Below are 13,852 nucleotides of genomic sequence, written 5' to 3'. Positions count from 1 at the left end.
TCAGCTCGAGAGAGTCAAAGAAGGAACTCTTCCTTTGTATCCAGCTCGAGAGAGTGGATTTGATAAGGGTAAAGAGCTGGGTTTCATTCAATCAGTGTTGAAGTTCGAGAGAATTCAACATAGAAAAGGTAATTGTTTGAGAGAAGGTTACTTTATATATGGTTCGACCTACCCACCACAAATTAGTCCATTATGAGAAGTAATGTTTACCCATTTTGTTGAGATTCAATAATTGATTGATCAATTCCCTGAGTTTTACTCTAATATTTGATTGTTTGCGTTGATCTATAAGTTTGAATTGGTAGTTAAAACCTGAAATTTGAGATTTGAATATTAATATTGCAAGAAATGTTTGATTGAAGAGATTGTCTTTGTACTTTTATTAAAGTCATTCGAAGGAAGCACTACTCCCTGTGGGAGCGACCCCAACTCACGTAGTTGGGTTATTATACTGAAGAACGATCATTGGCATTTAATAATGGATGAAATGCCACTTGATACGTTAATCAATCCACCTAAAAGCTATACACTTAGTTCTACCTTAGGCAAGTAGGACACCTCTTTTCGGTGTGGGGCATGACACCAGATTCCATGTCTAGCTCATATGGTCTATGCTGGTTAAGGCTTATTCCCAAACTGATAATGAAGGTAGAGTATTAATTATGTGTGCTTAAGGAGTTTACTTAGCATAGGTAGGATTATGGGGTCTTACTTATGCATGGCACAAGTAGACTTTGAGAGTATTCATGGTGGGTTCCTATTATGATGTGATGACTTATGCATTGATTATTCTTACGATACATTCTTTTATTCCAATTCTCATTATGATTCTCAAACTTTATAAAGATGCACACTCTCCAACAATATTGTCCCTTTTTTCATATTTTCATGATTTTATGCATGATTATCATACTTAGTACATTAATTGTGCTAACCCATATTTCTTCTATTTTCCTAACAAATATAGGTCCTGGTGTGTGATAGGATTGTCCCTTCTAGTTCAAGCTTGGGTTGACTGCACTTCAAGCTTGTGGTATGTCCTCATGGATCCGAGGACAAGAGATTTTTTTATTGTTTCCATTTCTTATGTTGTACTAGACATTTTCATATTCTCTATTGTAAGGGTTGTTACCCTATTGTTTTGAGATTCCGATTGTAGTAGATGGCTTAAATGAGACTATGTCTAGAATTTCTCTTTACTTTTATAAACATTTCCTTTAAAGACTTGAAATTGAGTTTTTATTCTCTATTATTCTGTACTGATGCAATGATGATAAGCTAAGTGACTTACTTCGGGCCTTCTGAGGTTCCTTGTGTCATGTTACATCTAGGGTGGTACCCTTGGGTCATAACAGGCTTGGTAATCAGAGAAAAATGTTTAGAATGATTCTAGGATGATGTCTCATAAGCCACGTCTAGTATAGTCTTGTTCATAGTTTGAAGCGCGCCACATTTATTAGTGAGAGGCTATAAGATGTTAGGAACTTACACTTCTTTCATACTCTTAAGTCATGCCATAGAGTTTAACTCTATAGAGTCTTCCTTCTAATCCTTCTTTTGTGTCTTCAAGAAATGAATACACAATGGGCCAAGGCAAAAAGGGTGGAAGAGGAGAATCTGGACCAAAGAGTTCCTCAAGGGAATTAAGTTCCTCTAGATGAGAAAGCTCCGGTTGATCCGGTAAATGTGACTCAAGCGGAATTTAGGGCTTCTATGCAAATGATAATCCAAGCCACGACGACCCAAACTCAAGCCATGGCGGCTCAAGCTTAAGCCGTAACTACTCAAGCCCAAGCTATGACGGCTCAAGCCGCTAGGGATGTTGAGCCTCGTGTGAATCCCAATGTGAGTTCTATGGCTTCAAGGTTGAGGGATTTTTCTAGGATGAATCCCCCCGAGTTCCTTGGTTTCAAGGTTGAAGAAGATCCCCAAAGGTTTGTTGACGAGGTTAGCAAGATACTTGGTGGTATGGGAGTGTCTTAGAAGGAAAAGGCGAAGCTAGCCGCCTACCAACTAAAAGACGTAGCTAAAATTTTGTATGAACAATGGAAGGATGAGAGGCCAAGAGGATCGGGTCCCATAAGTTCGGAGGTGTTCAAAGAAACATTCTTTGATAGATTTTCCCCCCTAGAGTTGAGAGAAAATTTTTTGGTAGAATTCATGAACCTTCGTCAAGGGGGTGTAAGTGTGAAAGAGTATTCTCTCAAGTTCACCAAACTATCTGTAACGACTCGGAAAATGATAGAATGAACTTGAGCCTTGTCGTTTGGGTTAGTGGGAGCTTAGGTTGATGTTTATGCTGTTTTAGAACTTAAATGGAGCTAGGTAGCATCCTAGGGTGAAAGGAAGGGCCTAGGCTAGAGAGTTAGCCTAGTGGACTGCCCAGTTGACCAGCCTTTGAGTAATCCCACTGGAACAGACGGGCAAGTGGCAGATTTTTAAAGTTACGACTTTTAGGGTCAACTTCAAATGATAATATCTTTTAGCTCAAAAAGAATTAGGTGGACCATTACCTATCCAATTAAAGGTATCTGAGTCCTCTTTCCAACGCCACCAAGTTTTCCCATTTCCGATCTCGGAGTAAAAAGTTATGCCCAAAATAGTGAAGCACTGTCAAAAAGGACGAGCTTAGACGGGTTTAGTGAAAACTTTGAAGTTTAACTTTGTGGGTCCTTAATTCTTTTCCTACGTTGAGTCCCTATTATTCTTTACCTCTCCTAGCAATTATAAAACCCTTTTAGACCAAAATTCTTCCATTTAAGTCACTCCAATTAGAATTAAAAAGAAACCCGCCTCCTCTCAAATATTTCTCTCTCTACAATCCTCCATTTAAGAAGGTCAAGAACTTGGAGCTAGGGCTTGGTTTTAAGGTGGTTTCTTCATCAATTTTCTTGGGGAATCTTAACAAAGGTATGGTGAACGTTGATCCTTGATTATCTTTCCTTCAAGGAGTCCATTAAAAAGGGTTTCAAAAGTCTTCAAAGAACAAAACTTCTATTTTTCTATTCTAGGTATGGGTTCATGGGTAAAATGTTTTCAAAGTCATTATATTGGTGAATTGAAGTTATATTTATGATTTTAAGATGATTTTATATGAAACTTCTTCAAGAACCCATGTTTTCATTAAAAGCCTAGAATTTGCTTATGAAGTGGGTTTAATGCGTATGATTTAATGTTGATGAAATTGTGTTTAGATGAGATTGTATTGTTGATTTATATGGTTTTGTATATCTATTTATGATGAATTGTTGGTATATGGATGAATTGAGGATTGTGGCCTTATGGGCAAATTATGGGTGAATCACCTTGTGGTGATAGAATTGTTGGGAATTGAGTAATGGTTATTATGGCTTTGGAGGATGGTAAGTTGGCTTAATCTCATATTATGGATAAAATTGTTCTTGCTTGGTTTGATCCACTTATGGTGGAGGTGTTTAATTATGGAATGTATTGTGACCATGGCCTTGAAGGCATAGTATGAGAAATTGAAGTGTTATCATGACATTGTATGAATGAGAGTTCAATGAAGATAATGTGATCATGTTATGAATGTAAATGTGTTACTATTGAAAGATTATTTCTCAATTTGACACTCATGAATGTTGATGATAGAATATAAAGGATTCTTCAATGTAAAGTGTACTTTGGATCGGTAGGCTAATGGCACCCTTCCATTAATGATAAGTAATGAACCTTGGATTCGGTAGGCCTATGGCACCCTTTCCATAAAGGTTAATGATGAGACTTGAATCGGCAGGCCCATGGCACCCTTTCAAGAGGAGTTAATGAGCTTTCCTAAATGTACCTTGAATCGGTAGGCTTATGGCACCCTTTCATGTGTGATGATGTCAAAGTAATGAACTATTCTATGGGAATGTAGGCTAAGCACCGAGCGGATTTGGTTAGATGGAAACTCCCCCGACAGTTAGGCATGAGTTTCAATGATCGTCTACCTTATCCCATAAACTATGTGCCCGCATAGGAAGCTAGTGGATCCATTAAGCTATATATACCGGTCTTCCTTAGGCAAGTAGACCACCTCTTTTCGGTGTGGGGACTCATGACACCGGATTCCATGACAAGCTCTCATGGTCTATGTCGGTTAAATGCTTACTTCCCATCATGTGAGATTTCATTATGGTTTCTACAAAGTGTAGGTAGTAGTATGGGATGCTACCTATACATTGCACGAGTAGGCTTGGAGAGGGTCATAGTGAGTTTCTCTAAATCCTAATGTATGTGACATAAATGTGCCCTAAATGAGGTTATTAAAGAATGTTGGCTCTCAAATGCTTAATATGAGATGCATGCTATACTTGGGTTATATTATGAGTTATTTTCCCTTGTCATGTCTTAATTAATGATATACCTCTTATGTATGAAATCTGCCCCCGAGTCCTCATGGACTCTTTCTCCTATCCTTGTATCTTCTTATTGGGCCACGGAGGCCCAATTTTCTCCTATTCGAGTCAGCCGTCTATAAAAAATCGACGAACAGGTCCCGGAGCCTAAAAATATGCATCGAATCGGAGAGTTGAAGGAATTGGGCCAAAAAGCCCACTTTTATTTTAAAAGTTGTATTTTGTTACTTTTGGACCTAAACCCTTTGCATTTTAATTATCATTATTTGATAGTTGTTAGGATAGGTACCAAGAGAGAAATTGGGCCACAAACCCAATATTATTGGTCTAGGACAGGTGTGGAAATGGGCCTAAGGTCCAAAGTAGAACTTAGGCCCAAGTGCTGGCCCAGGCGGACAGATCCAGACTTGGGCCCAAATCTTCTTCCCTCTTCATTTTGATTATGTTTGTTTAGTTGTTAATATTTGTTGTTAATCTTAAGATCGGAAAAATGTAAATCCCCAAAAGATGCTCATTTTGATTTAACAATTTGACTAAATCAGTCATCATTTCACAAGACTTAAAGAATAATATTTTGCAAATTATCTCACTTAGATAGTATTCCCGTATTTTCCCCCTTTTCTCTTTTAAAACGGTTCTAACTATAGAATTGTCCAATTCAAAATTAAGTCAAATAAAAATTAGCCAAATAAATTAATTATCGAATAACCGCGTGTTAGCGGGCAATTCAGGTTCTTTCAAACCCTTCCCGAAATGCTAATAAGAACCCCGATCCCCTTTTTAAATTTTCATTAGATTTTTGTTTTAGTCTTTTGAAAACAATAGTTTTCTTGATTTTTCTTAAAAATTAAGTGGTGACTCTAAACCAGTCTAGTAGTATTTTCTTAATAAAATAGAATGACAACTCTGCTGGGGACTTGAAAGGGTTCTAACCTTCAGATTAACTTATTTGGCTATTTGTTGAATTGCTTACTTGTTTCAATTTTTGTAAATTATAAATTGCGACATTCATGGCATCCGATTCCACCAAATGGAAGAATAGATTGCATTAGGAAAAAAGGCGGTTGCGTGGCTTACCATAGCTGTCCTTCAGAAAAACACAAGTTGAATTCTTTGGAAGTGATAAACGAATAGTTGGCTTGTGGTCATCCAACGTCGTTTATTATACTTCACCCCGTAGTTTGTCCAACTCGGGTAACCAGGTCTTGTCTTTAAACCAACTCTTAGTCAACTAGCGTAGAGCGAAACCAAATCCCTTTTAGTGCATTGAACTAAGATGACCCAACACCCAAGGCGTGTTGGGTCCATTAGAGAGACCACCTTGAGTCCAAAACGCCCCACGGCTTAAACAGATGATCATATTTATGCGTTAAATTTGAAGGATGTCTACGTGTTTGAAAAGACTATTGTCCCTTGGGTTAAGGAGTAGATTATAGCCTATTTTAGTAGAAAGAGCTTTACAAGCTACTAATCTATCCAAAGGTGTTGGCATTCAGAGGTGAGAAGAAATCAAGTTTGAAGGACCTTCCACGGAGGCATGGTTTTGGGTTGTACCCCTGCGTGAGATTAATTATTTGTATCCCATTTCCCTACTATGTATCCCCATTCGGTTTACTTACAAAGTTTGTATAAATTTGGGTTTTGGGGCAATGGAATGTTTCAAATAACGCATAGATCCCTCAAATCGTTAGGGCTACCCTTGGCATAAAAGGGTCACATATATGTTTAGAACGCGCTATATTTGTTTATGTGTTATAACTGCTTGTGTGAATACGTTGCTTTATTTGGAGATGTTCTAGCCTACTCATTGTCGGGAAATATATATTTTCTAGAACCCTTTAAGCACAAATATCAAGTCACTATCAAAAGTGCGTCCAAATACTCTTTGAGTCTTTAGTTTCACAACGAAATTTGAACTTCGTTATTTCAAATCTTACTTTTTCATTTCAGAAAAAAGGTTAACCCTTTATCTCAAATCGAAAAGAGATTCAAGGTCGAACTACGTAGGACCTGAATTCTCTTTTGTGAGATACGTAGGCAGCCTTTCGAGGTTCGGTCCCTATTTTTCAGTTTTTTTTTGAACTCTTAACAAGAAATTAGAGTTACATCTCAATCAAAAAATCAGAAGTATGACAATGAAAGATACAATCGACATTATCTCAACTCAAGTCGACTTTTCTGATTCACCTAACTCAAAATCAAATAGATAAATTCCTGTCTGTTTAGTCATTTCTCTATACACGTGGGCTAGCTTATCTTCAAATGAAGCAACTCTTACGTGTTTACAGTAATGTGTGTGATATATTGTATTATTTATCATCGACACAGACTAACACATTTGTCTTTGAGTTGTTATTCTTTGTCAGGTACTCAAAACTGATCTGTTTTGAGAAAATGGCAGAACATCCATACTTCACAAGGTCCAAAGACCTCAAAGATTCCTTCTCAGACCAATGTTTGCCAAAAGGCAAAGAGAAAATGGTTGAAAATGTTGACAATACGGATTTAAATGAAATTACTGTGAATGACCCTATCATTGCTAAACAAAACAAGTTGATCGCACAATTGTTGTAATAGATTGCTGAAATGAGGGCTGAAATGGATAAAACTTGAGATTTGACGAATTTGGCTATCATTGCCAACACTCCTACTCCAGATAACGAAAGGACTCCACTCCATTTTCCTACTTCGGATCCAACATCCGAACGTTTCCCAAACAATTCAACCACCGCTACGATTCCAAAACTTCCCTTCATCGATTTAACCAACCGTAACCCAAATCATGCTAGTTTCTCACACCAAAAGTTACCTACTCCCCAAAATCCAAATACCAACGTTTTCCAGAATTTTCCTCTGATTCATCAAATCCCTACTCAAATTGTCCAAAATCCACTTACCGCTCAACCCATACCTCTAAAAACCACATTTCATCTTCCAATTTCACCAGAATCATACCCTCCCTCTACTACACATTTTGAACACAAAAATTGTGAGAAGAAGGAGAAGGAATGGGAGGTCATAAAAGGAAAGGTTGAGCAGGTCATCAGAAAGGAAATCATGAATGCAATGAAGGACTTTTAATACACCCTAGAAATTGTGGGGTTGAATTATGAAGATTTGTGTCGCCATCCACATTTGGAGCTTCCAGAAGGTTTTAAAGTACCAAAGTTTGATACATTTAATGGATTTGGGAATCCTTTGGCTCATTTGAGGGCTTATTGTGATCAGCTCATTGGAGTTGGGAAAGATGAGGCTTTATTGATACGACTCTTTAGTCGAAGTCTAAAAGGAGAAGCATTGGAATGGTTTATTTCTAAAGAAATCAAACAGTGGCCAAGTTGGAACGCTTTGGCTAAAGACTTCATTAAAAGGTTTGGTTACAATGTAGAATTCATTCACGATCCATCTTGTTTGGAGAGAATCAAACAGAATTCTACTGAAAGTTATCGAGAGTATGCCTATCGTTGGAGAAGAGAGGCTGCAAAGGTTAGACCTCCCATGACCGAGAAAGAAATTATTGAAGTCTTCGTGCACATCCAAGAGCCGGAGTACTAAAATAGGATCTTGCTCATTTTAGGAGGAAAGTTCAGTGAGATAGTCAAAATTCGTGAAGCTATTGAAGACGGTCTCAAGACCAGAAATATCATTCGAATAACTCCCCAAGATGAACCCTCGAGACCACTGAGGAGGAAAAAGGAAGATGTTTCCTCCATTTCATTTGAATCAAGCCAAAGATCAAAGAGGCATGCTGGTCTCAATGTTCGAAAGCCTTTACCATCCAAAACCTACCCTTTAGCTCCACAAAATCCTCACCCCATCCAATCAGATTACCAAGCTCCACCACAAAAATATCCAAATTACCAAGCTCCATTTCCAAATTATCCAAATGCTCAATCAAGTTACCAAGCTGCATTGTCAAATTACCCAAATGCCCCTCATAGCCACCAAGCTTCACAATACCAAAATTTCCGAACTTTAGCATCTATTCGCCAAAATCCTCCCAGTTACCGCCAAGTACCTCCATCTTCACAAAATAATTACGATCTTTCTTGTCCGGGTTTTTGGAAGAAACCTTCTCGAGTCTTTACTCCTTTGATTGAAAGTCAAACCCAACTCTTTGAGAGATTGAAAGCGGCTGGTTTGATACGAACAATTGATCCAAAAAATGTCAATGTCAATTCCAGACTTTACAAGCCCGATCTTCATTGTGCTTACCATTCAGGAGGTGCTGGGCACACCACCGAGGATTGCATCAACTTGAAATATAAAATTCAAGACTTGATTGATTGAATAATTGTCACTCTTCAAACTGTCACTTCCAATGCCAATGGTGATTCACTGTTGAATCGTGGAGGATCCACTATTAACATGATTAACCCAAAGTCCAAAGAACTTCCCCATCAAATTTCCCTCGATTATCGTCAAATGCCTCCCCGTCAACAAGGCAAATACGATCCTTGTCCAAGGTTTAAGAAGATGCCCGCTAGAAATTTCACTTCGCTCATTGAAAGACGAACAAAGTTATTTGAGCGATTGAGTGCGGCATATATTATTCATTCAGTCAAGCCTAAGCCAGTCGATACTAGCTCAAGATTTTACCGAGCCGATCGAAGATGTGCGTATCATTCCAACGGTGTTGGGCATGATACTGAAGACTGTATTAATTTGAAGCATATGATCCAGGACTTGATCGATCTGAAAGTGGTCGAGACCACTATAACCAACGTCAGCAATAACCCTTTGCCGAACTGTGGAGGCGCCACTATCAATATGATAGAAACGGAGGATAAATGGTGCATGGTAAAAGCGATAGTTCCGGCTGGTCCTAACTACCTTGAGAAAATTGTAGCTTCTCCTAGAATAAGTGAGAAACTCAATTTTACGAGCATGACACCCCATCAAGGTTTTGCTTCTGTGTCAAGAGAGGGTCAGAACAAGAAGGGGATTAATCATGTTCCACCAAAGTGTTTGCCTCATTTAGGCCAGTCCTTTCTAGTAGAAGAATATGTCAATGATGACGGTCTTGGAGAAGGAATTGGGAATCTTTTTGAAGAAGATGATGCTTTGCCCAACAAGATGATCGAGACACCAGGCATACGAGATGCCAAGCCAATGGAGCATTGGGAATCTCTCAGATCTATCTGCTCCTCGTCTATCTCTGCATCCGACTCATCAACTATTGTATTATCCCTATGTACATCTCCGGTGGAAGCTGGAAGAATCTCAGGAGCGTCCACATCATTAGTAGCCTCCATTAATGAAGTGAAGTCAGTAGACTTTAGATAGTCTACGTCCTTCCTCAAATATGCTACTTCATTTTCAAATCCGTAACCTCGGAGGTCTCCCCTTGTCTACTCTCACACGCCTCAACTCTCTTAGTGAGAGTTTCAATGGAAGTCCAGATGGGGGTAAGTGCAAGAAGGAAGTCACTTTTGATCATCCATGAGAAAGATCTCTCAAGTCGGGTCGCCCTCACATCAGCTGAATGGGCCAGGTATCCCATCTTTAGGATCATCGCCCGAGTAATCTTGGCGAACTGGATGAGGTAGAGGCACCCGGGGACTGTTAAGAAGAAGAAAAGGCAGATGTACCGAAAGGCTCGGAGGCCAGAGCAGGAAAAGAAGCCTCTGCAGGTATAGAATCAATATCTACCTCCGGGGATGTATCCACCGGAGTTGCCCTCCTCCTATCAGCCTCCTCTCGAGTGTACTCGGCCTCCATGCGCCGTATGTTAATAGAGGATGAAGGGGTAACCTCGGTATCTCTCACATAATCCGAAGGTACTCCAACACTCCTGTATAACTCAGTGATAAGGACCGAAAATGGTAGAGTAGTCTTCATTTGGTTGGCCCTCATGGCCATCTCTTGCTCAATGATAAGTTCCAAGTTGAGACTCCTCTTCGCTAAGATAGATCCTTAACAAGTTGCCTTCGCATGTCGGAGGATAAAATCATGCTGTGAAGGCATGATGGAGCTGCTGATGATTCTGAACCAATACCAAGTAGCTACATTCAAATCCTTCTTCTCGATCTGGACTCCTGCCTCTATCTACCTCGGGGTGACATCAGAGAGAAGAGGGGAAAGCCAACCCTTCAAGTCATCCAGGAACTAAGCTGTCGCCAAGCCCTCATAATCGTGCTCGAAACCTGTGGCTCTCTCAAGGACAACGTTTATGAAATCGCTGTAGCATCCAACTTCCACACATCGAACCATGACCGACTTAACTGGTTTGAACTCGCTGGCCTTCTTCTTTCTCCTTGGAACCAAGTTACCATACGTTGTATAGAACTTCCAGACCCATGAAGGAATATAGGGGCCTCGGGGACTTGTGAAAATCTAAAATATGTGCCACTGCAATATCTCCCTAACACTGGAGTATCTTCCCCTAGGCCTTCTGTGGACAACAACTTCTCATTGAGAATAGTTCGCAATCCATCACCTTTTAACCTGTTGAGAAGCCTGGGAGGAAGGAAGACTAGTGGCACAGGAGCTATAGGAGGTGCCGAAGCTGACACTGAATCTGCTGGGGTGGAAACTGGAGGGACTTTAGCTGAGTCAGGGTGATATCTAGCAGGGATCTCAGCCCACCGGGACTGTAAGGGCTGATCATCCTCTAGCTCTGATAATGCAACCCGGGGATCAACAAACACTCTCTCAAATGTGAGCCTCTTGCTTTTGCTCTAACCTCCCGTTGGAGGCTCTTGCCTTCCCTTCTTGGGAGGATTAGCTCATTCTTCGTTTATAGTAATGCCCCGTGCTCTTTTTTGGGGTGGCATATCGAGGTTTTTCCTTGCCATATCTTCAAAATATCAGGAAAATCTAGAAACAATTCAATAAAAAGCACAGAAAAATAGTTACAGACAGACTGGTCGAACCGGTCGTCGAGTCACCGAATCTCTTTGGCGAGCTAGATTGGGCTCGCCGAAAGGATTGGCTCAAAAATCTCAGAAATATTGGGGATGTCGGCTATGGGAAGGCCTTTCGACGAAGCACCGACAACTTTCGATGTGCAAGGATTAGCCTACCGAAAGTTATAATTCAATTTAGGGTTAGGGGTGCAGACAACGGGAGATGAAGGAAGACCTTCGGTGAGTCGCCGAGTGCACTCGGTGAACTCAGGCTTCTCATAGAAAGTTACTGAATTAAACTTCAAATTCATCATGAGATTAAAGGCGAGATGGGGAACTTTGGTGAACAGCCGAGTGGTTCGACGACCTCGACCTAGATTGCCAAACGACCCAACGTGCCTTCTTTCAACCCATCTTCCCAAATTCGACCCCGCAGCCCCCGAAAACAAAATTAAAACATGAAGCTACCAAATTAAACTAAGACCCATTACTCCCATTCTCCTGGGATACACAGACTTCTCCCGATTTGGGCAAATTTGGCCATTTTACAACTTTTACCTTTAAGAATGACGTCACTTCTTCCATCATTGGGCAAAATACGTCATTTGGAACAAATGCAGGCTAGTTAGACTTCACCCGACTAAACCCAACAACATGCAAGCACAACCCCACAATTTTTCACGAATTTTAAGGCACAAAATCTCGAGAATTTAACAATAAAGGCATTTAAGGCACGGTAATGAAATTGACAAAGCCACATGCAAACAGAGTTATGATTAGAGAGGCCCAACACACAACACTAAGACAAAATCAATTGCATAATAGTACAAATTGCTAAAAATAGGATTCGGGGTTCAGAAAACCAACCTTAGATGTCGATTAAATAAGTTGAAATGCTAGGCAGCAAAGAAATTCACTCCGAACACACAATCGATGACTCAAAAAAGCGATAAAAATGCAAAAATATTGACTACTAAAGTGCGGGTGTGAGTTTTAGAAGTTCAAAAGTGAGGGAAAGTGAAAGAGTTGGAAGTTTAAACCTTTGGCCTTTAAAAACCATCCAGTTCTCACCCATTTGGCGACATTAGGTTTGCTCGCCGACCCACTTGACAACACTTCGAGTGGCTACTTACCTCGCCGGGTTTTACAAAACCTCCAGTTAATGTGGGGGCCCAAACGGCGAGCTAAGTCGTGATCACCGACCTAGTCAGTGATTCACCAATCAGCTTCTGGGCTCACCGAGTTTTACAGACTCCAATTTAAAATTGTCTTGAGTCAAACAACGATCTTGGTCGGGGTAGCCGACCTCTTCGGTGATGCGCCGACTAGACATTTAGCCCACCAATCCCTACGTTTCTGGCACTTTCTACACTTCAACCTGCACAATCTACACACCATTATTTCTAAAAGAAAAATAAAGCAATAAATACTTGGGTTTCCTTCCAAGAAGCACCTTAGTTAATGTCGTGGCAAGATGCAACTCCCCACTTAAGTTCCATTAGTGGGGTTTGCCACATTTGCATAAGGCAACCCCTCTTCTGGCTCTAGGTAGAGGTGAGACAGCACTTGGTTCATTTGGGACCCTAATAGCTGAATGAGCATGGAATGAGAGGTTGTCATGTGGTTCATCATCAAGACATTTTCTCTTAACTCCTCAAACACTCTGTTATGCTTTTCGTCTTTATGTAGAATGAGTAAGAGGACCTTTTCAATTTGCCCACCCTCTTGTTTTTTCATCTTTCGACACTCATGAGATGGGATGTACTTGTCCTTCCTCTTGGACATTACCTGTAATTCCATGACTTTCTTGGCCAAGACAACCAGCTGGGTTAACAATGTGGCCAATTCTTGGTCTTTTTTTTTTCTCCTTGTTGGTCTTGGCCATGTTATCAAGGAGTTGGGTTGCTTTAGCATAAGGTAGTTGGATGAGACCACCTGGAGAGATTTAGTCAGCCACTATTCTATTTTCGGGGCCAAGACCCCGATAGAAGCATTCCAGAAGCATCTTATCTGGAATTCCATGAGTTGGGCATTGCTGCAATAGGGCCTTAAATCTTTGCCACAACTCATAAATGGCTTTACTCTCCAATTGCTAGAAAATCATGATGTTATCCCTAAAAATCATAAATCTCAAAGGAGGGTGTCCATTGGGTCACTATCGCTACCAGATATGCTCCAATTCTCTGCTCGAAATAGCAACACACAAACCAAAACTAAAAATTAAGTAATGTCAACAATGACTAACAAGAACAAAATTTAACTAAACTAAAGAATCTTAAACAACACTACTCCCCAGCAGCGGTGCCATTTTAATTTCACGTATTAGGACACTTCTTCCAAGTCTAAGTGCCAACGATCTTTAGTCAGTAATATAACCCAACTAAGTGAGTTAGGGTCGAATCCCACATGGAGTGGTACATTCTTAAGATTCAAGAGCCAAGTATAGATATGTTCTAGTCAATCATAGGTAAAAACATTAACGAATAAAAGCATGGTTCAAGTTAAGGGGTGACACAAGTGTCAAATAACAAGGGGTTTTTATTGTAATTATCAAGTACAACAGTAGCAAATAACACGAATAAAAAAGCAATGAGACGTGTTTTTGGGATTGTCACGACCCGGGAGCACCCCCAAGTCGTAACA

This window comes from Solanum tuberosum, unplaced genomic scaffold, assembly GCF_000226075.1.
Source record: "Solanum tuberosum cultivar DM 1-3 516 R44 unplaced genomic scaffold, SolTub_3.0 scf00097, whole genome shotgun sequence".
NCBI lineage: Eukaryota > Viridiplantae > Streptophyta > Magnoliopsida > Solanales > Solanaceae > Solanum > Solanum tuberosum.
Note: the sequence above shows the minus strand (reverse complement) of the source record.